The sequence below is a fragment of the Chrysochloris asiatica genome, unplaced genomic scaffold (assembly GCF_000296735.1).
Source record: "Chrysochloris asiatica unplaced genomic scaffold, ChrAsi1.0 scaffold00042, whole genome shotgun sequence".
NCBI lineage: Eukaryota > Metazoa > Chordata > Mammalia > Afrosoricida > Chrysochloridae > Chrysochloris > Chrysochloris asiatica.
Genome location: NW_006408560.1, coordinates 12,072,628 through 12,085,760, shown reverse-complemented (window position 1 = coordinate 12,085,760; position 13,133 = coordinate 12,072,628). Strand labels below are relative to the sequence as shown.

At 40.3% G+C, this 13,133-nt stretch overlaps 1 protein-coding gene across 1 annotated transcript in view; it reads left to right on the top strand.

Moving 5' to 3' along the window:
* The window catches only part of GATAD2B (GATA zinc finger domain containing 2B), a 147,222-nt gene that overhangs the window by 454 nt on the left and 133,635 nt on the right, over positions 1-13,133 (top strand). The window lies entirely within an intron of this gene.

The window sequence follows — 13,133 nt, the reverse complement described above, 5'->3', positions numbered from 1 at the left end:
TAGCGTCCCCCTCCCCCCACCTCGGCACCGCGCGCCCCCGCCTGGCGCTCCCCCTTCACCTCATCCCCTCCCCCTCCTCGCGCGCGCCCCGGTCTTTCACTTGGGCCTCGCGCGCCCCTAGCTCGGGTCCCTTCATTTCTTCTCCTTTGACTCTTTCTCCCTTCCCTCGCTCCTGGTTTCCCCAGCCATCCCCGCTTTCACTCACCGCCTCATGCCCGCCATGCTCCCCTCCTTTCCTTTCCAGCGCGCCCCCTTCTTTTTTTTTTTTTTTAACTCTCTGCACTGCCAGTGGTGCCCTGGGGGTGCGGGGGCCGCTCCCTTCTCGCCGTCTTGTGTTTGCCGGCGACGGGGACCAATGGGGGAATCATTCCTTCAGGGTGAAGAAAGCACGGGCTCATTATCTTTCTTTAGGGGGAGGACGCAGAAGCGCGGAACCTTCCCCTTTATTCCGCTCTCCACGGCTCCCTCGCCCTCCCGCAGGGGAAGGGAATTGCCTCAACCTGTGTGGGTCCTTCTCTCCCAGCCGCCACCATGGGGTCCTCCTGGGGCTGGCTCCTCGTTCAGTGCCCGAGGGTCGATGGGACTCGAACTTAGCCTTTCCTAACCGGGTGGGACTTAGAGGACTTAGGGCTTCCCTGCTTTCAATCACACCAAAGCTCTAGCCTCTCCTGAGAGCGCAGAGGTTGGGGGCCCCTTCGCGGGGCCGGAGGCGGCTTTGCCCGGACCTCAAGGTACGGTAGCTTTTTGGGACTCTGTCCTGACCATCAACTTCCCTTCAAGCACAGGCTGTTAGTTCTCAGGGCTGGTGCTGTGGGAGTCCTTGACTGGGGTGGGTGGGATTGTGGTGGTCGTTAATGGAGCCCTCTACCTTGCCCTTCTTCCGCTGTCAGCGGGAGAACCAGGTTTTCTCAGTTCGGGTTCAGGATGATTGGGAGGGCTTTTGTGTGCGCGACATCGTGATGGAGGAGACTTGCTCGCTGTCAGCACAGGAAAAGAGCAGTGTGCTCAGGCCAGACCAAGAGAGCTTGGTGGGACTTGCTGGGGCTGGAGTAACAGCAGTTTTAACACATCTGTGTTGGAGAAGGGCCGGTGCTTTTGTAGTTTTAAAACAATATTTTCTTTCTTTTTTTAACGCGTTTCTTGAATAGATAGTGTGCATGTTTGTGGTAAAGAGTGAAAAGCCATCTTGTCCGCCTATGTTCATCAGTTTTCTCGTTCTCCCTTGCAGTGCAGATGCCTTCTGATTGTTTTCTGGTGGTGGTACAGAGTTGAGGAATTAACCTGCTTTGGAGTTTACAGCTAACTTTAATAATATTGATGTGAACAACTCCTTGAAATCAAATTTTTGTGCTGGAGCAGTCTTAATAAGATATTGTCTTAGAAGAGCATTCCTCATGGTATTTGGTTGGGGAGGTTACTTCTGGAGATGCTAACAGTGGTGTTGCAGAGGAATTTGGTATATATTTTTAGAGAACTATAGTTTTTACTTTAGTTGCATGGTAAAGATTGAGGTAGATGAGCATTAATTAGCAGGCTGGACTGGTAGACAAAGTGACTCAGTTTGAGGTCAGGTGAGGCTTATAGACTTCTGTCCTGCTGATTATTCCTTACTTGAGAACACTTTTGATGAGCTGCTAGTGATTTGTGACTGACAGAAGCATCCATCTTTAGGACATTGTAGTTTACTTCCTCGAACAGTGTGTGTTATCTGTTAACTTCCTGTTTAGAGCCAGTCAGAATAGGATCTAAATACAGACTGCATTTAGATACTATGTGAAAGCAAAGTTAATCAGATTCCTTGATCAACCCTTCAAATTTAAACTCTGGCAGTAACTCCTTACAGTGTAGTGGGGGGAGCCCCTGCTTTTTTGTGTGTGGCAAACCAACCAACCCCTCCCCCATTTTCTCTTTTTTTTTCTCTTGTGCCTGTGAAAAGTCTGGGCTGGACCAGGACGGACCTCCAGCTTGCTTGGGTTAGAGAACAGCAGGGTAGAAGAGGTGTCAATATCAGTATCCTAATTATGTGGAGTCCTGTGGGTTAATGCTCCAGACTGCAAAGCCTTTGGAACTGCAAGGTCGGGGGTTCAAGCTCACCAGTTGCTCCTTGGAAAACCCTACACAGGGTCGCTGTGGGTCAGGATCAACTCGAAGGCACTTAACAACAATTATATGCTGGGACCTCTCGTATTCTAGTTTTTAAGCAGGGAATCTTCTGTGGTGTATGTAAATGAGAGAGGCTTTTATTTTCAGTTTTCTGACTCTCTTTGTTTTCTCCCACCCACCAAGCTGGAGGTGCATGTGTAGGGGAACAGCAGCTGTGCTGTTCTGACTTCTAGACTCTGGAGCATATTCCATGTTAGTCAACCTTTTGGGAGTCATGCAGACAAGCAGTCCCTCTGCACTCAGCTTGGAAGGCTCCTGTTCCTTGGCTCATTGAGAAAACCCAAACCAGCTTTGGTTGATTAAAACTACTGCTAGAGAGATTATAAAATTTGAGCCATAACTGGGGCCAAGTGATTTTGTTTTCCAGACCCTTTGCAGTATTTAAAACCCTGTGTCATTACATATCAATGGAGCTCTGGTAGCATAGTGGTTACGAATAGGGCTGCAAACCTCAGGGTAAGCAGTTCGAAACTACGAGCTGTTCCGAAACTACCAGCTGTTCCGCGGGAGAAAGATGAGGCGTTCTGTTCCCGTAAAGATTTATAGCCTCGGAAACCCTGTACAGGGTCACTATGAGTCGGAACTGATTACATGGCACATAACAACAACAACAATCATTATATATCAAAGCACAATAGTCAGATATTTTCTGAAGCAGTTTGGAGGGAAAGGGAAAAAATAAAAAGACATAGAGATTTATTATAGTAAATCTAGTCCCTGCCTAAAACTGTCTACTTTTTGCTCAGGAAGAATCCAGTCTATATGGAACAATGCCACAGAAAATTGCAGTTCTCCTGTGTTGGCTAAGCCTGGGAAAAGATATATAAGGAAATTGTGTTGAAAAGGACTGACTTTTTTTTGGTAGGGGTGGTGGCTGTGGAATTTCTGTTAGCCATGTTAATGAGATGGCTTCGGACCTTACTTTTATCCTCAGATATCCCTGTGAAGCTTTTTCTGTAGATACTGGTTGGGGATTTTGACTTAAGAGTCCTGTTTTTGTATAGTAGTTAGAAATGTCTCTGAAGAGTTAAAGTCTGATTTGGAATTGTTGACTTCCTCATGTTCCATCTTTTATTTTCTCCTTTGTGGATATATGAAATAGTCCTATACAGTTTTTGCATTCATCTGCTAGGAGATGAATAAGCCCAGGGTCATTAGTATTTAACCTATTTGAAATACTTATTAGATCGCCTAAAGTTTGGTGTTGCCCTCAAAAACTCCCTAGCTTTTGCCTTAAATTGCTATCAACTGGCAAGAATTTATGAAGAGTTTGGGTTATGGGGTCTTCATGAGTCAACAGCCACTACCTTTGTTTGTGTGTGTATGTGTATGGGAGGATGATAGTACAAAAAGTAACAGATGAATAAAGACATACTTTATTACTTCTAAAACAAAATGGTCAAATCCCAGACCTCAAAGAATCATGTACGTTTATTAAGTGCTGTTGAGTTGGTTCTGACTCATAGCATAGCAACCCTGTATAGGGTTTCCGAGGTGTGGCTGTTAGATTTGAATCGCGGTGACCTTACAGTTAGCAGTCCAGAGCTATTCTACAGTCACACCAGGATTCCAAGGAGTCATAGTAACTGCAAAAAAGTTAAAGCTCTTTTGACAGCGTGTGAACTTGTTATTACTACTAAATGCTAAACTATTAAGGAATGTAACAATGCTTCCATAATCCTAGGCATTCTGTTACTTGAACCTGAAAGTCATGCTTTAGCCCCCTTATCAGAGTTTCAAGATTTTGCTGCATTTTTGGGGAAAATGGAATTTATAATCTGCTAAATTATAGGCTGGAATGTTACTGGATTTAGATTAGACATCATGATTATCAAATTCCCATTGTAGTTGGAAATGCTAACTGGAGGGCCTGTGCCTCTCTTCTTTAAATGCATTTATAAAGTTAGGTTTTTTGAGAGTATTTAAATTTAGACTTCTTGGAGGGAATTAGGTGGGTTAATAAAAGGCAGATTAGACTAATGGAACACAGGTGTAGTGCATCCTGGGTCAAATCCTAGCTTTGTCATTTATTTGCTATATGACTTTAGTGAAGGTTGCTAAGTTTTTTGAATTCCCGTTTATTTTATTCCTCCCTTTGCTCATTATGTTCCACTACACTAGCTGTTTCGTGAACGTATCAGTTATGCTTTTTTTTTTTTTTCCATACCTTTCTTTGCACCTAGGTATCTCTTCTAGTGGTAAAATAGTTCATCTCTTTCTTCCTCCCTTCAGTAACACAAGTGGCTGGTTCCTTCACTTTCTGCAAGTCCTTGCTTAAGTATCACTATTTCAGACTTTATCCTAACCCTATTTAAAATTGTATCCATCCCCACACCACCCCCAAATCACTCCTAATCCTCTTTCTCCACTTCATTTTCTTTTCTGTGGTACTTAAAAGTTTCTAACATGGATATTTGCATGTTTTCAGCTTCCTCCTATGATGTTGTAAGGTTTATTGTGGTGGAGTTACTAGGTGACACAGAGTTGGTTCTGATTCAAGGCTGCACATCTTCACGTCATTCTCCTGTAGAGCTGCTGGTGTGCCTGAAGCACTGACCTGTGGTTAGCAATCCAGTGCTTATCCTATAGAGCCACCACACTAACTTACTCTAAGGTCTATGATGTTGTTAAATGCTATCAAATTGGTTTCAACTCATAGTGACATTGTATAGGGTTTCTGAGGAGCAGCTGGGGGTTTGAACTGCCAGCAATGTGGTTTAAAGTCCAGTGCTTAATCTACAGTGTCACACCAGGGCTCCATAAGGCCTATAAAGGCATTGATTTTTGTTGTTGGTGTTTTGTTTAGTGTCATGTACAGTACTTGTTGTTAAGTACTGTTGAGTCGTTTCTGATTCAGTGACCCTGTATAGGGTTTTTGAGGAGTGACTGGTGAGTTTGAACCACCCACCTTGTGGTTGGTTAGTAGTCCAGGCTTATATTACAGTACCACACTGGACTCCATACAGTGCCTTGTTGCTAAATGCCCTCGAGTTGGTTCCAACTCATAGTGACCCTATATAGGGTTTCCAAGAGGAGCTGGTGGGTTTGAACCACCGACTTAATGGTTAGCAGTCCAATGCTTATCTTCATCACCATCCCAGAACTCTGTATGGTGCCTAGTATATGATAATACTCAGTAAGTGTTTGTTGATCAAATAGGAAAAGGAATATAACCTTTCTCCCTAACTTAGTTTATAACAAAAGTATGAAATATAATAATAATGAAGCTTGTTAAGTTAATTCAGACTCATGGAGACCCATGTATTATAGAATAGAACTACTTCAATGAATTTTCTTGGCTGTAATCTTCATAAATGCAGATTACGGATTGCTTAAATGCTTTGTAAACCTTAAAGCATTACATAAATAATGGTGGTTAAAAATGATTGCTTTACTTCTGAAATGATACTAGTACTGGTGGTGGTGGTTATATGCCATGGAGTCGATTCTGATTCATAGCGACCCTGTACAGGGTTTCCGAGGCTGTAAATCTGTACGGGAGCAGAAAGCCTTATCTTTCTCCTGCAGAACAGATCGCTGGTAGTTTCGAACTGCTGACCTTAAGGTTCGCAGCCCGATTCGTAACCACTAGTACTATTGTTGTTGTTGTTGTTATGTGCCATCGAGTCGGTTGCGACCCTGTATAGGGTTTCCGAGGGTGTAAATCTTTACGGGAGTAGAAAGCCTCATCTTTCTCCCGCGGAGCAGCTGGTAGTTTCGAACCGCTGACCTTAAGGTTCGCAGCCCGATTCGTAACCACTACGCTACCAGAGCTCACCTTTAATAATTGATAAAACATTTTTATGTATATGCACTTTTGTTACCACAGCTGTACTAAACTTTGGACCCTTGTTTCCAGTTGTTTGTTATGTACTAGACATACCCCTCTCAGTATCCCATGGTAACTCAAGCTCAGGATTTCCAACATTATCAGTTTGCCTTTCAGTATTTGCTATTTTAGTGACACTTCCAGTTTTTGACTCACCTAAGCTAGAAAGTGAACATCACTGTTGTTCCTTCTTCCTTGTCTACTACTTTCTAAATATTTCTGAATCTATATACCCTCTGTACTATATTGCCTGTCTAATTCAAACCCACAACAGCTCTTATCTGAAATATTGCATTGAATTCTTAACATCTTAAAGTTCTCCCTGTTTTTAGTCTTGTCTGCTTATCAACTCTCTTGTTGTCTTTAACACATTTTAACAGATATTACTCTATTTCTCTTCTCAAAATTATTCAATGGTTTTCTATCATTAAAAGGTAAAATTCAAACTTTGCGTAGGACTCAGTGTCCTTTATGATCTTTTGCAAAGTCCATGCTTTCTTACTCTCCCTTATAGTTTGTTATTGAGTGCGGTTGACTCACAGCGACTCTACATAGGGTTTCCAAGGAGTGGCTGGTGGATTTGAACCACCGAACTTGTGGTTAGCAGACCAGTGTTTATCTTACATTGTTGCACCAGGCGCTTCCTCAAGGTTTGTGTCAGCAAATACAGTTCTTGTATTTGCTGACACAAATTCACATGTCAGCTTCCAAGTCTCATCTCAAATGCTACTTCCTTTGGGAAGCCTTCCCTGACTTCCACAAAGAGGTTTAGATAAACTTTCTTTGATTTTACTATATTTTGTAAATATTACTATCTTTCTCCAGTTGTCTGTAAGCATCCTTAAAGAAAAAGATACTGTGTTGTTGTTTTTTTAAGCGTTTTATTTGCAGTATATTTGCATTGTCTAACATGGTACCTGGAGTCTTGGTGTGGCACTGTGGGTTAATGCACCAGACTGCAAAGCCTTTTGAACTGTAAGGTCAGTGGTCCAAGCTCACTAGCTACTCCTTGGAAACCCTATAGGGGGTTGCTATGGGTCGGCATTGACAACATAGTGGTGCCTGTCACCTAAAAGATGTTTAAAAATATTTGTTGAAGAAAAGAATAATCCTGTGAATTGAGAAAATGTTGCATAAATTTAGAAGACACCCCCTTTCTGATGTGTTCTTAGGGCAGAAGAACAAGGTTTGAGTCCTGATTCTGCCATTTGCCATCTGCGTGACCTTGGTTGTTATGTGAAGCCTTGAGCCTTAGTTTCCTCATTCTAGAAATGAGGATCCATAGCTGCTTATCTATTTCACTAGGTTTCTGTGTGAATCGAATGAGATTATGCATGTAAAGATGCTTAAGTGTAAGGCACAGTATAATTGTTAATTATTTGCTGACAAAAATAGATTAAAAAAAAACAACTGTTAGGCTCATTTTCTTCTAGTGTTTTTATCGTTGAAGCCATATATATTTTACAACGTAAATTCTGTTTTTAGCCTTATTAATCAGTAAGGAGCTCTGGTAGTGTAGTGGTTACGAATCGGGCTGCAAACGTTAAGGTCAGCGGTTCGAAACTACCAGCTGCTCCGTGAGAGAAAGATGAGGCTTTCTACTCCTGTAAGGATTTACACCCTCGGAAACCCTGTACAGGGTCGCTATGGGTCAGAACCGAGTCGACGGGCACTTAACAACAACAACAATCAGTGAGTGTAGTATATAATCTTAAATGTGGCTTCTCCTGTGTTGTTGTTGTTGTTACGTGTCATTGAGTCGGTTCCGACCTATAGCGACCCTGTACAGGGTTTCCCAAGCTATAAATGTTTACGGGAGCAGAAAGCCTCATCTTTTTCCCGCAGAACAGCTTGCTGGTAGTTTCGAACTGCTGACCTTAAGCTTTGCAGTCCGATTCATAACCAGTATGCTGCCAGAGTTATAGTTGATGAAAAATGTTGCAGAGCCATGGGAAATTGTGCTTCTCAAGGATTCTTCTGTTATAATTTCTTTTTCAAATTAAAAAATGCATTTTTGCAACTTTAGAATTTAGAAGGAATTTAAAAAATATATAAATGTAAGTTCATTTATTTCATACTTTGTGTAAGGCTTTGTACTGTTTTGATTATTACAGAAATTCTGTGAGGGAGATATTATACCCATTTTGCAGATGAGAAAATGGATTCCCAGAGAGGTTGTTATTTTGCTGTAATCTCACAGATTACAAAAAGTGGTGAATGTGAGCTATTTGAACATTTGCCTGACCCTAAAAGATTCTTTTTTGCTAGCATTTATCATGGAGTTTCATTTTGTCTTTTCAAAATAATAGTTTCCTTCAATATTAATAGGCATTGTGGAAAATTGTTATGTGATCAAAATAAGGTTTAAAAAATTCTGGGTTAAGTTAAAGCAGATTTCTTTACAGCGTGACTTTTCAGAGCGTTTTATGTCTAAATATACCTTGTACCTTGTGAGTGGTAAGAGAATAGCTAAAGATGTAGAAATTCTCAAAATTATTATAATTTTTTAAATGTTTTATTGTGATCAAAATTATTTGAGAATGAAAGAGCATCTTAGGGTTTTAGTGATGTCAGTGAATGCTTTGAGGATTTTATGCTTTGCTATTCTACTTTCCTACAGTTACTCTGTGGGTTGAATTGTTAGATGTCACTCCAGAATGAGGAAACTGGATGCTATTGTTTGCTGTTTTTCCAAATAATTGGTGTACTGATATAGATGGTGGTGGTGGTTATGTGCCGTGGAGTTGATTCTGACTCATAGTTTCCCCTTTGTTGTTGTTGTTGTTAAGTGTCATTGAGTCAATTTAGACCTATAGCGACCCTATATAGGGTTTCCGAGGAGCAGCTGGTGAGCTTGAACCGCTGACCTTGCAGTTCAGACGGCTTTGCAGTCTGGTACATTAACCCATGTTGTTGTTGTTAGGTGCCATCGAGTTGGCACCGACTCATAGTGACCCTGTGCACAACAGAATGAAACAATGTCCGATCCCGGGCTAACCCCACTACCGTTGCCACACTTGAGTCCATTGATGCTGCCACCTGGCCAATCCATCTCGTTGGGGGGTCTTCCTCTTTTTTCTGATCCTCCATCTTACCATACCAAGCATGATATCCTTCTCTAGCGACTGTTCCCTCTTGACAACATGTCCAAAGTATGAGAGACGAAGTTTGGTCATCTTGGCCTCTAAGGAGCACTCTGGCTGCACTTCTTCCAAAACAGATCTTTTGGTTCTTTTGGCAGCCCATGGCACTTAACCCATAGAGGCTGTAAATCTTTACGGGAGCAGAAAGCCTCATCTTTCTTCCACGGAACCGCTAGTAATTTTGAACTGCTGACTGTGAGATTAGCAGCCTGACTTGTAACCACTATGTGCCACATATTCTTTCTTAGAAACTTCAGTGGTATGCTGTTGTTAGGTGTCATAAAGTTGGTTCCAACTCATAGTGAAACAGAACACAACATCCTATGCACAGCAGAACAAAACATGGCCCAGTCCTGCACTATTCTCACAATTGTTGTTACGCTTGAGCCCATTGATGTTGCCACTGTGCCAATTCATATCCTTGGTGGTCTTCCTCTTTTTTGTTGACCTTCTACTTTACCAAACATAATGTCCTCCTTCAGGGACTGATCCCTCCTGATAACATGTCTGGAATAGAGAGAAAGTCTTGCTTCTAAGGAGCATTCTGACTGTACTTCTTCCAAGACATACTGTTAGTTAATGATACTTTAAATATTCTTCTCCAACACCATAACTCAAATGCGTCAATTCTTATTCATTGTCCAACTTTGACATGCATATGAGGCTATTAAAAACACCTTGGCTTGGATCAGGTGCCCCTCAGTGCTCAAAGTGGTATCTTTTCTCTTGAACACTTTGAAGAGGTCTTGTGAGGCAGATAATGCATGGTGCACTGTTTGGTTTCTTGACTGCTGCTTCCTTTTGTGAGTATTGATTGTAGATCCAAGCAAAAGGAATTCTTTGGCAATTTCAATCTTTTCTCCTTTTATCATGATGTAATTTATTTGGTCCAGTAGTGATGATTTTTGCAGTCTTTGATCTTCATCAGTAAGTATTTTAAGTCCTTTGCTTTCAGCAGGCACAGTTGTATCACCGGTATATCACAGGTTGTTAATGAGTCTTTCTCTAATCCTGATGCAACAATCTTCTTCATATAATCCAGCATCTCGGATTATTTGCTCACTGTGTAGTTTGAATAAGTAGGGTGAAAGAATATAACCCTGGCACACACTTTTCTTGATTTTAAACCATTCAGAAACCTCTTGTTTTGTTCGAATAACTGCCTCTTGGTCTGTGTACAGGTTCCTCATGAGCACAGTTAAGTGTTCTGATAACATTCTCTGCAGTGTTATTCATAGATTATCATGATCCACACAGTAAAAAGTCTTTCCATAACAAAGATAAAGCACAAGTAAGCATCTTTCTGGTATTCTCTATTTTCAGCCAAGATCCATCTGGTATCAGCAATGATATCCCTCTTTCCATGTCCTCTTCGGAATCCAACTTGAGTTTCTAGCAGTTTCCTGTTGCAGCAGTTTTTAAATTTTCTTAAGCAGAATTTTACTTGCATATGATATTAATGATACTGTTCGATGATTTCCTCATTCCGTTGGGTCATCTCTGGAATGGGCACAAATAACAGAGCTCTTCCAGTAGGTTGACCAGTGTATGGGGCTGCCATTTCCTTCCATGAATCTTTTAAGGCAGATGACACAGCTTGGTCTTCACCTTCAGTGAGTTCCCAGGAGAAATGCTGTTACAGTTGCTAATCTCACCCTCTTTCATTTAACATGCTAGAAGCAGGAGAGTAAGGTTTCAATTTTGTGAGTAGCCAAGAGCAAAAGATTTTACCATTCTGTAAAGGTGGTGGAATCACACTCGGAAAGCTAGAAAGTCCATTATTATTTTTCTTCTGTGAAGCACACAGGTTTACTTGAGGCTTAGAGGTAGAAGGAACAATAATTTTGATTTTTGAGTCATTTAAAGATGATACTCTTTTGGTATTGAAATTGAAACAAAACTTGGAGAAATTTGTCCTTTATTATTTAAAGGCGTAAAGTTACCAGAATAAGGAGCTCTGGTAGCTTAGTGGTTACGAATCGGGCTGCGAACCTTAAGGTCAGCAGTTCGAAACTACCAGGTGCTCTGCGGGAGAAAGATGAGGCTTTCTACTCCCGTAAAGATTTACACCCTCGGAAACCCTATACAGGGTCGCTATGGGTCGGAACCGACTCGATGGCACATAACAACAACAACAACAAAGTTACCAGAATAGTGTTCACCCCTGGTTTTTAAACTTTCAGTCTAGCAGAATGAACTACAAGGGAAAACCTTTAAAAAGATTTCTCAAACAGGGTACTTTTTTTTTTTTTTTTTGCCCACATCCCCCACCCCTTGCCAAGGGGCAATTTCCTAATCACTCTTTACCCTTTGTATGACTAGATTGCTGTGCCTTACTATCAAAGAGATTGAAGCAAAATTGGTCATGTGTATTGCTACTGCATGGATAGGTTGGCTAGAAGAGTCGGGGGGTAGTAAGCTATCAGGTTTTGTAAGAGCTCTATGTGAATGACATGACACATGTATTAAAATCTGGTCTATAGTTAGTGTTTATGAATAAATTGATGTCTGAGTGTTGTTAACTCTGGTACCATTTTCTCATTTTGTAATTCAGGTAGTGAAGATGCTCGATTCTTCAGTTGAGTGCATTGAAACTTACTTTATTAGAGTATTTAGCATTGAGATATTTTCCTCCATATGAATTAAAACTAGAATACAAATCTCTTATTTTAAGGACCAACCCTAAGTTTGCATTAGCCTGCATTAACTCTTTTATCTTCTGCTAGGAGAACCACATTAGCTTTCTCTCTTAGTTGTTGTTCTGAAAAGCTTTGAGTTTCGTTTTTCCTTCTTTACTTAATTTCTTTGTGCCTAACAGATAATAACTATATAATAAATATTTGTCACTTTTATAAAAGATAATGATAAACCTAGCACATAGATTTAAAAAATTAAGCATATGTTCTGTATTTTGTAATTCTAAGGTTGAGTCTGTAAATGATTTTACTAAAAGTACTAGCAAAACCACAGTTCTTTAAGAATAAAGTACATTCTTTTCCCTGTGGTCCTAGCAATGTGGTTTGTTGTCTACAGGGCCACTGCTGAACTGCTAGATTCAATGATTTTTTTTTTTTTTCCTCTTGTTTTCTAGTTATTGATTTCTGCTCTCTATTATAATAGCTTTTCTTTTGCATGTTTTGGATTTAATTTGTTTTTCTTACTAAAACTTCTTAAATTGGAACCTGGATTATTGATTTGAGAATTATTTCTTTTTTAATATCAGCACTTATGGCTACAAATTTTCCTCTACAGCTGTAGTCAACAAATTTTGAAATATATGAGGGGGCTTCAAAAAATTTGTGGAAACAGAATTAAAAGATAATGTAAATTTCCCACAAATAATTTGAAACTCCTTTGTATATTTCTTTTAGTTCAACTTAAAATACTAATTTTCCTCAAGACTTCTTTGACTCTTGGATTATCTATAAATATGTTAATTTCAAATATTAGGAGATTTTCCAGATACTTTTCTGATTCTTATTCTACAGTAAATTCATTTTGATCAAAGAATATATATATATATACACACACACATATATTTAAATGTTTTATTGCCAACCAAAGGGTATACCCTGCAAGCCTGACCTAACCCCCCCCCCCCCAGGATCTAAAGTCCTCAGCTACTCCATCACTCTACGTCATCGTCTCTGCCTCCATCTCAGACATCACTGCTTCTCTGGGTAGGGTAAAGAATATACTCTTAATGATTTACATTCCTTAAAATTTCTCAGGTATGTTTTTTGATCCTAAAAGTAATGTGTATTCCTTGCGCACTTGAAAAAAATAAGTGGTATTTTCTGTTGATGTAGTGGTTTTTAAATATCAGTTAGCTCAAGTTGGTTAAAAATTGCTCAAGTTTTCTAGCTCCTTGCTGATTTTCTATTGTTTTACTAATTTTTTTTGAAAGTGTACAGTCTCCAAATGTGGAGATGTCTATTTCTTCTTTTATCTTCGTCAGGTTTTGCTTTATGGCTTTCGTTCTTTTTTTTTTTTTTTTA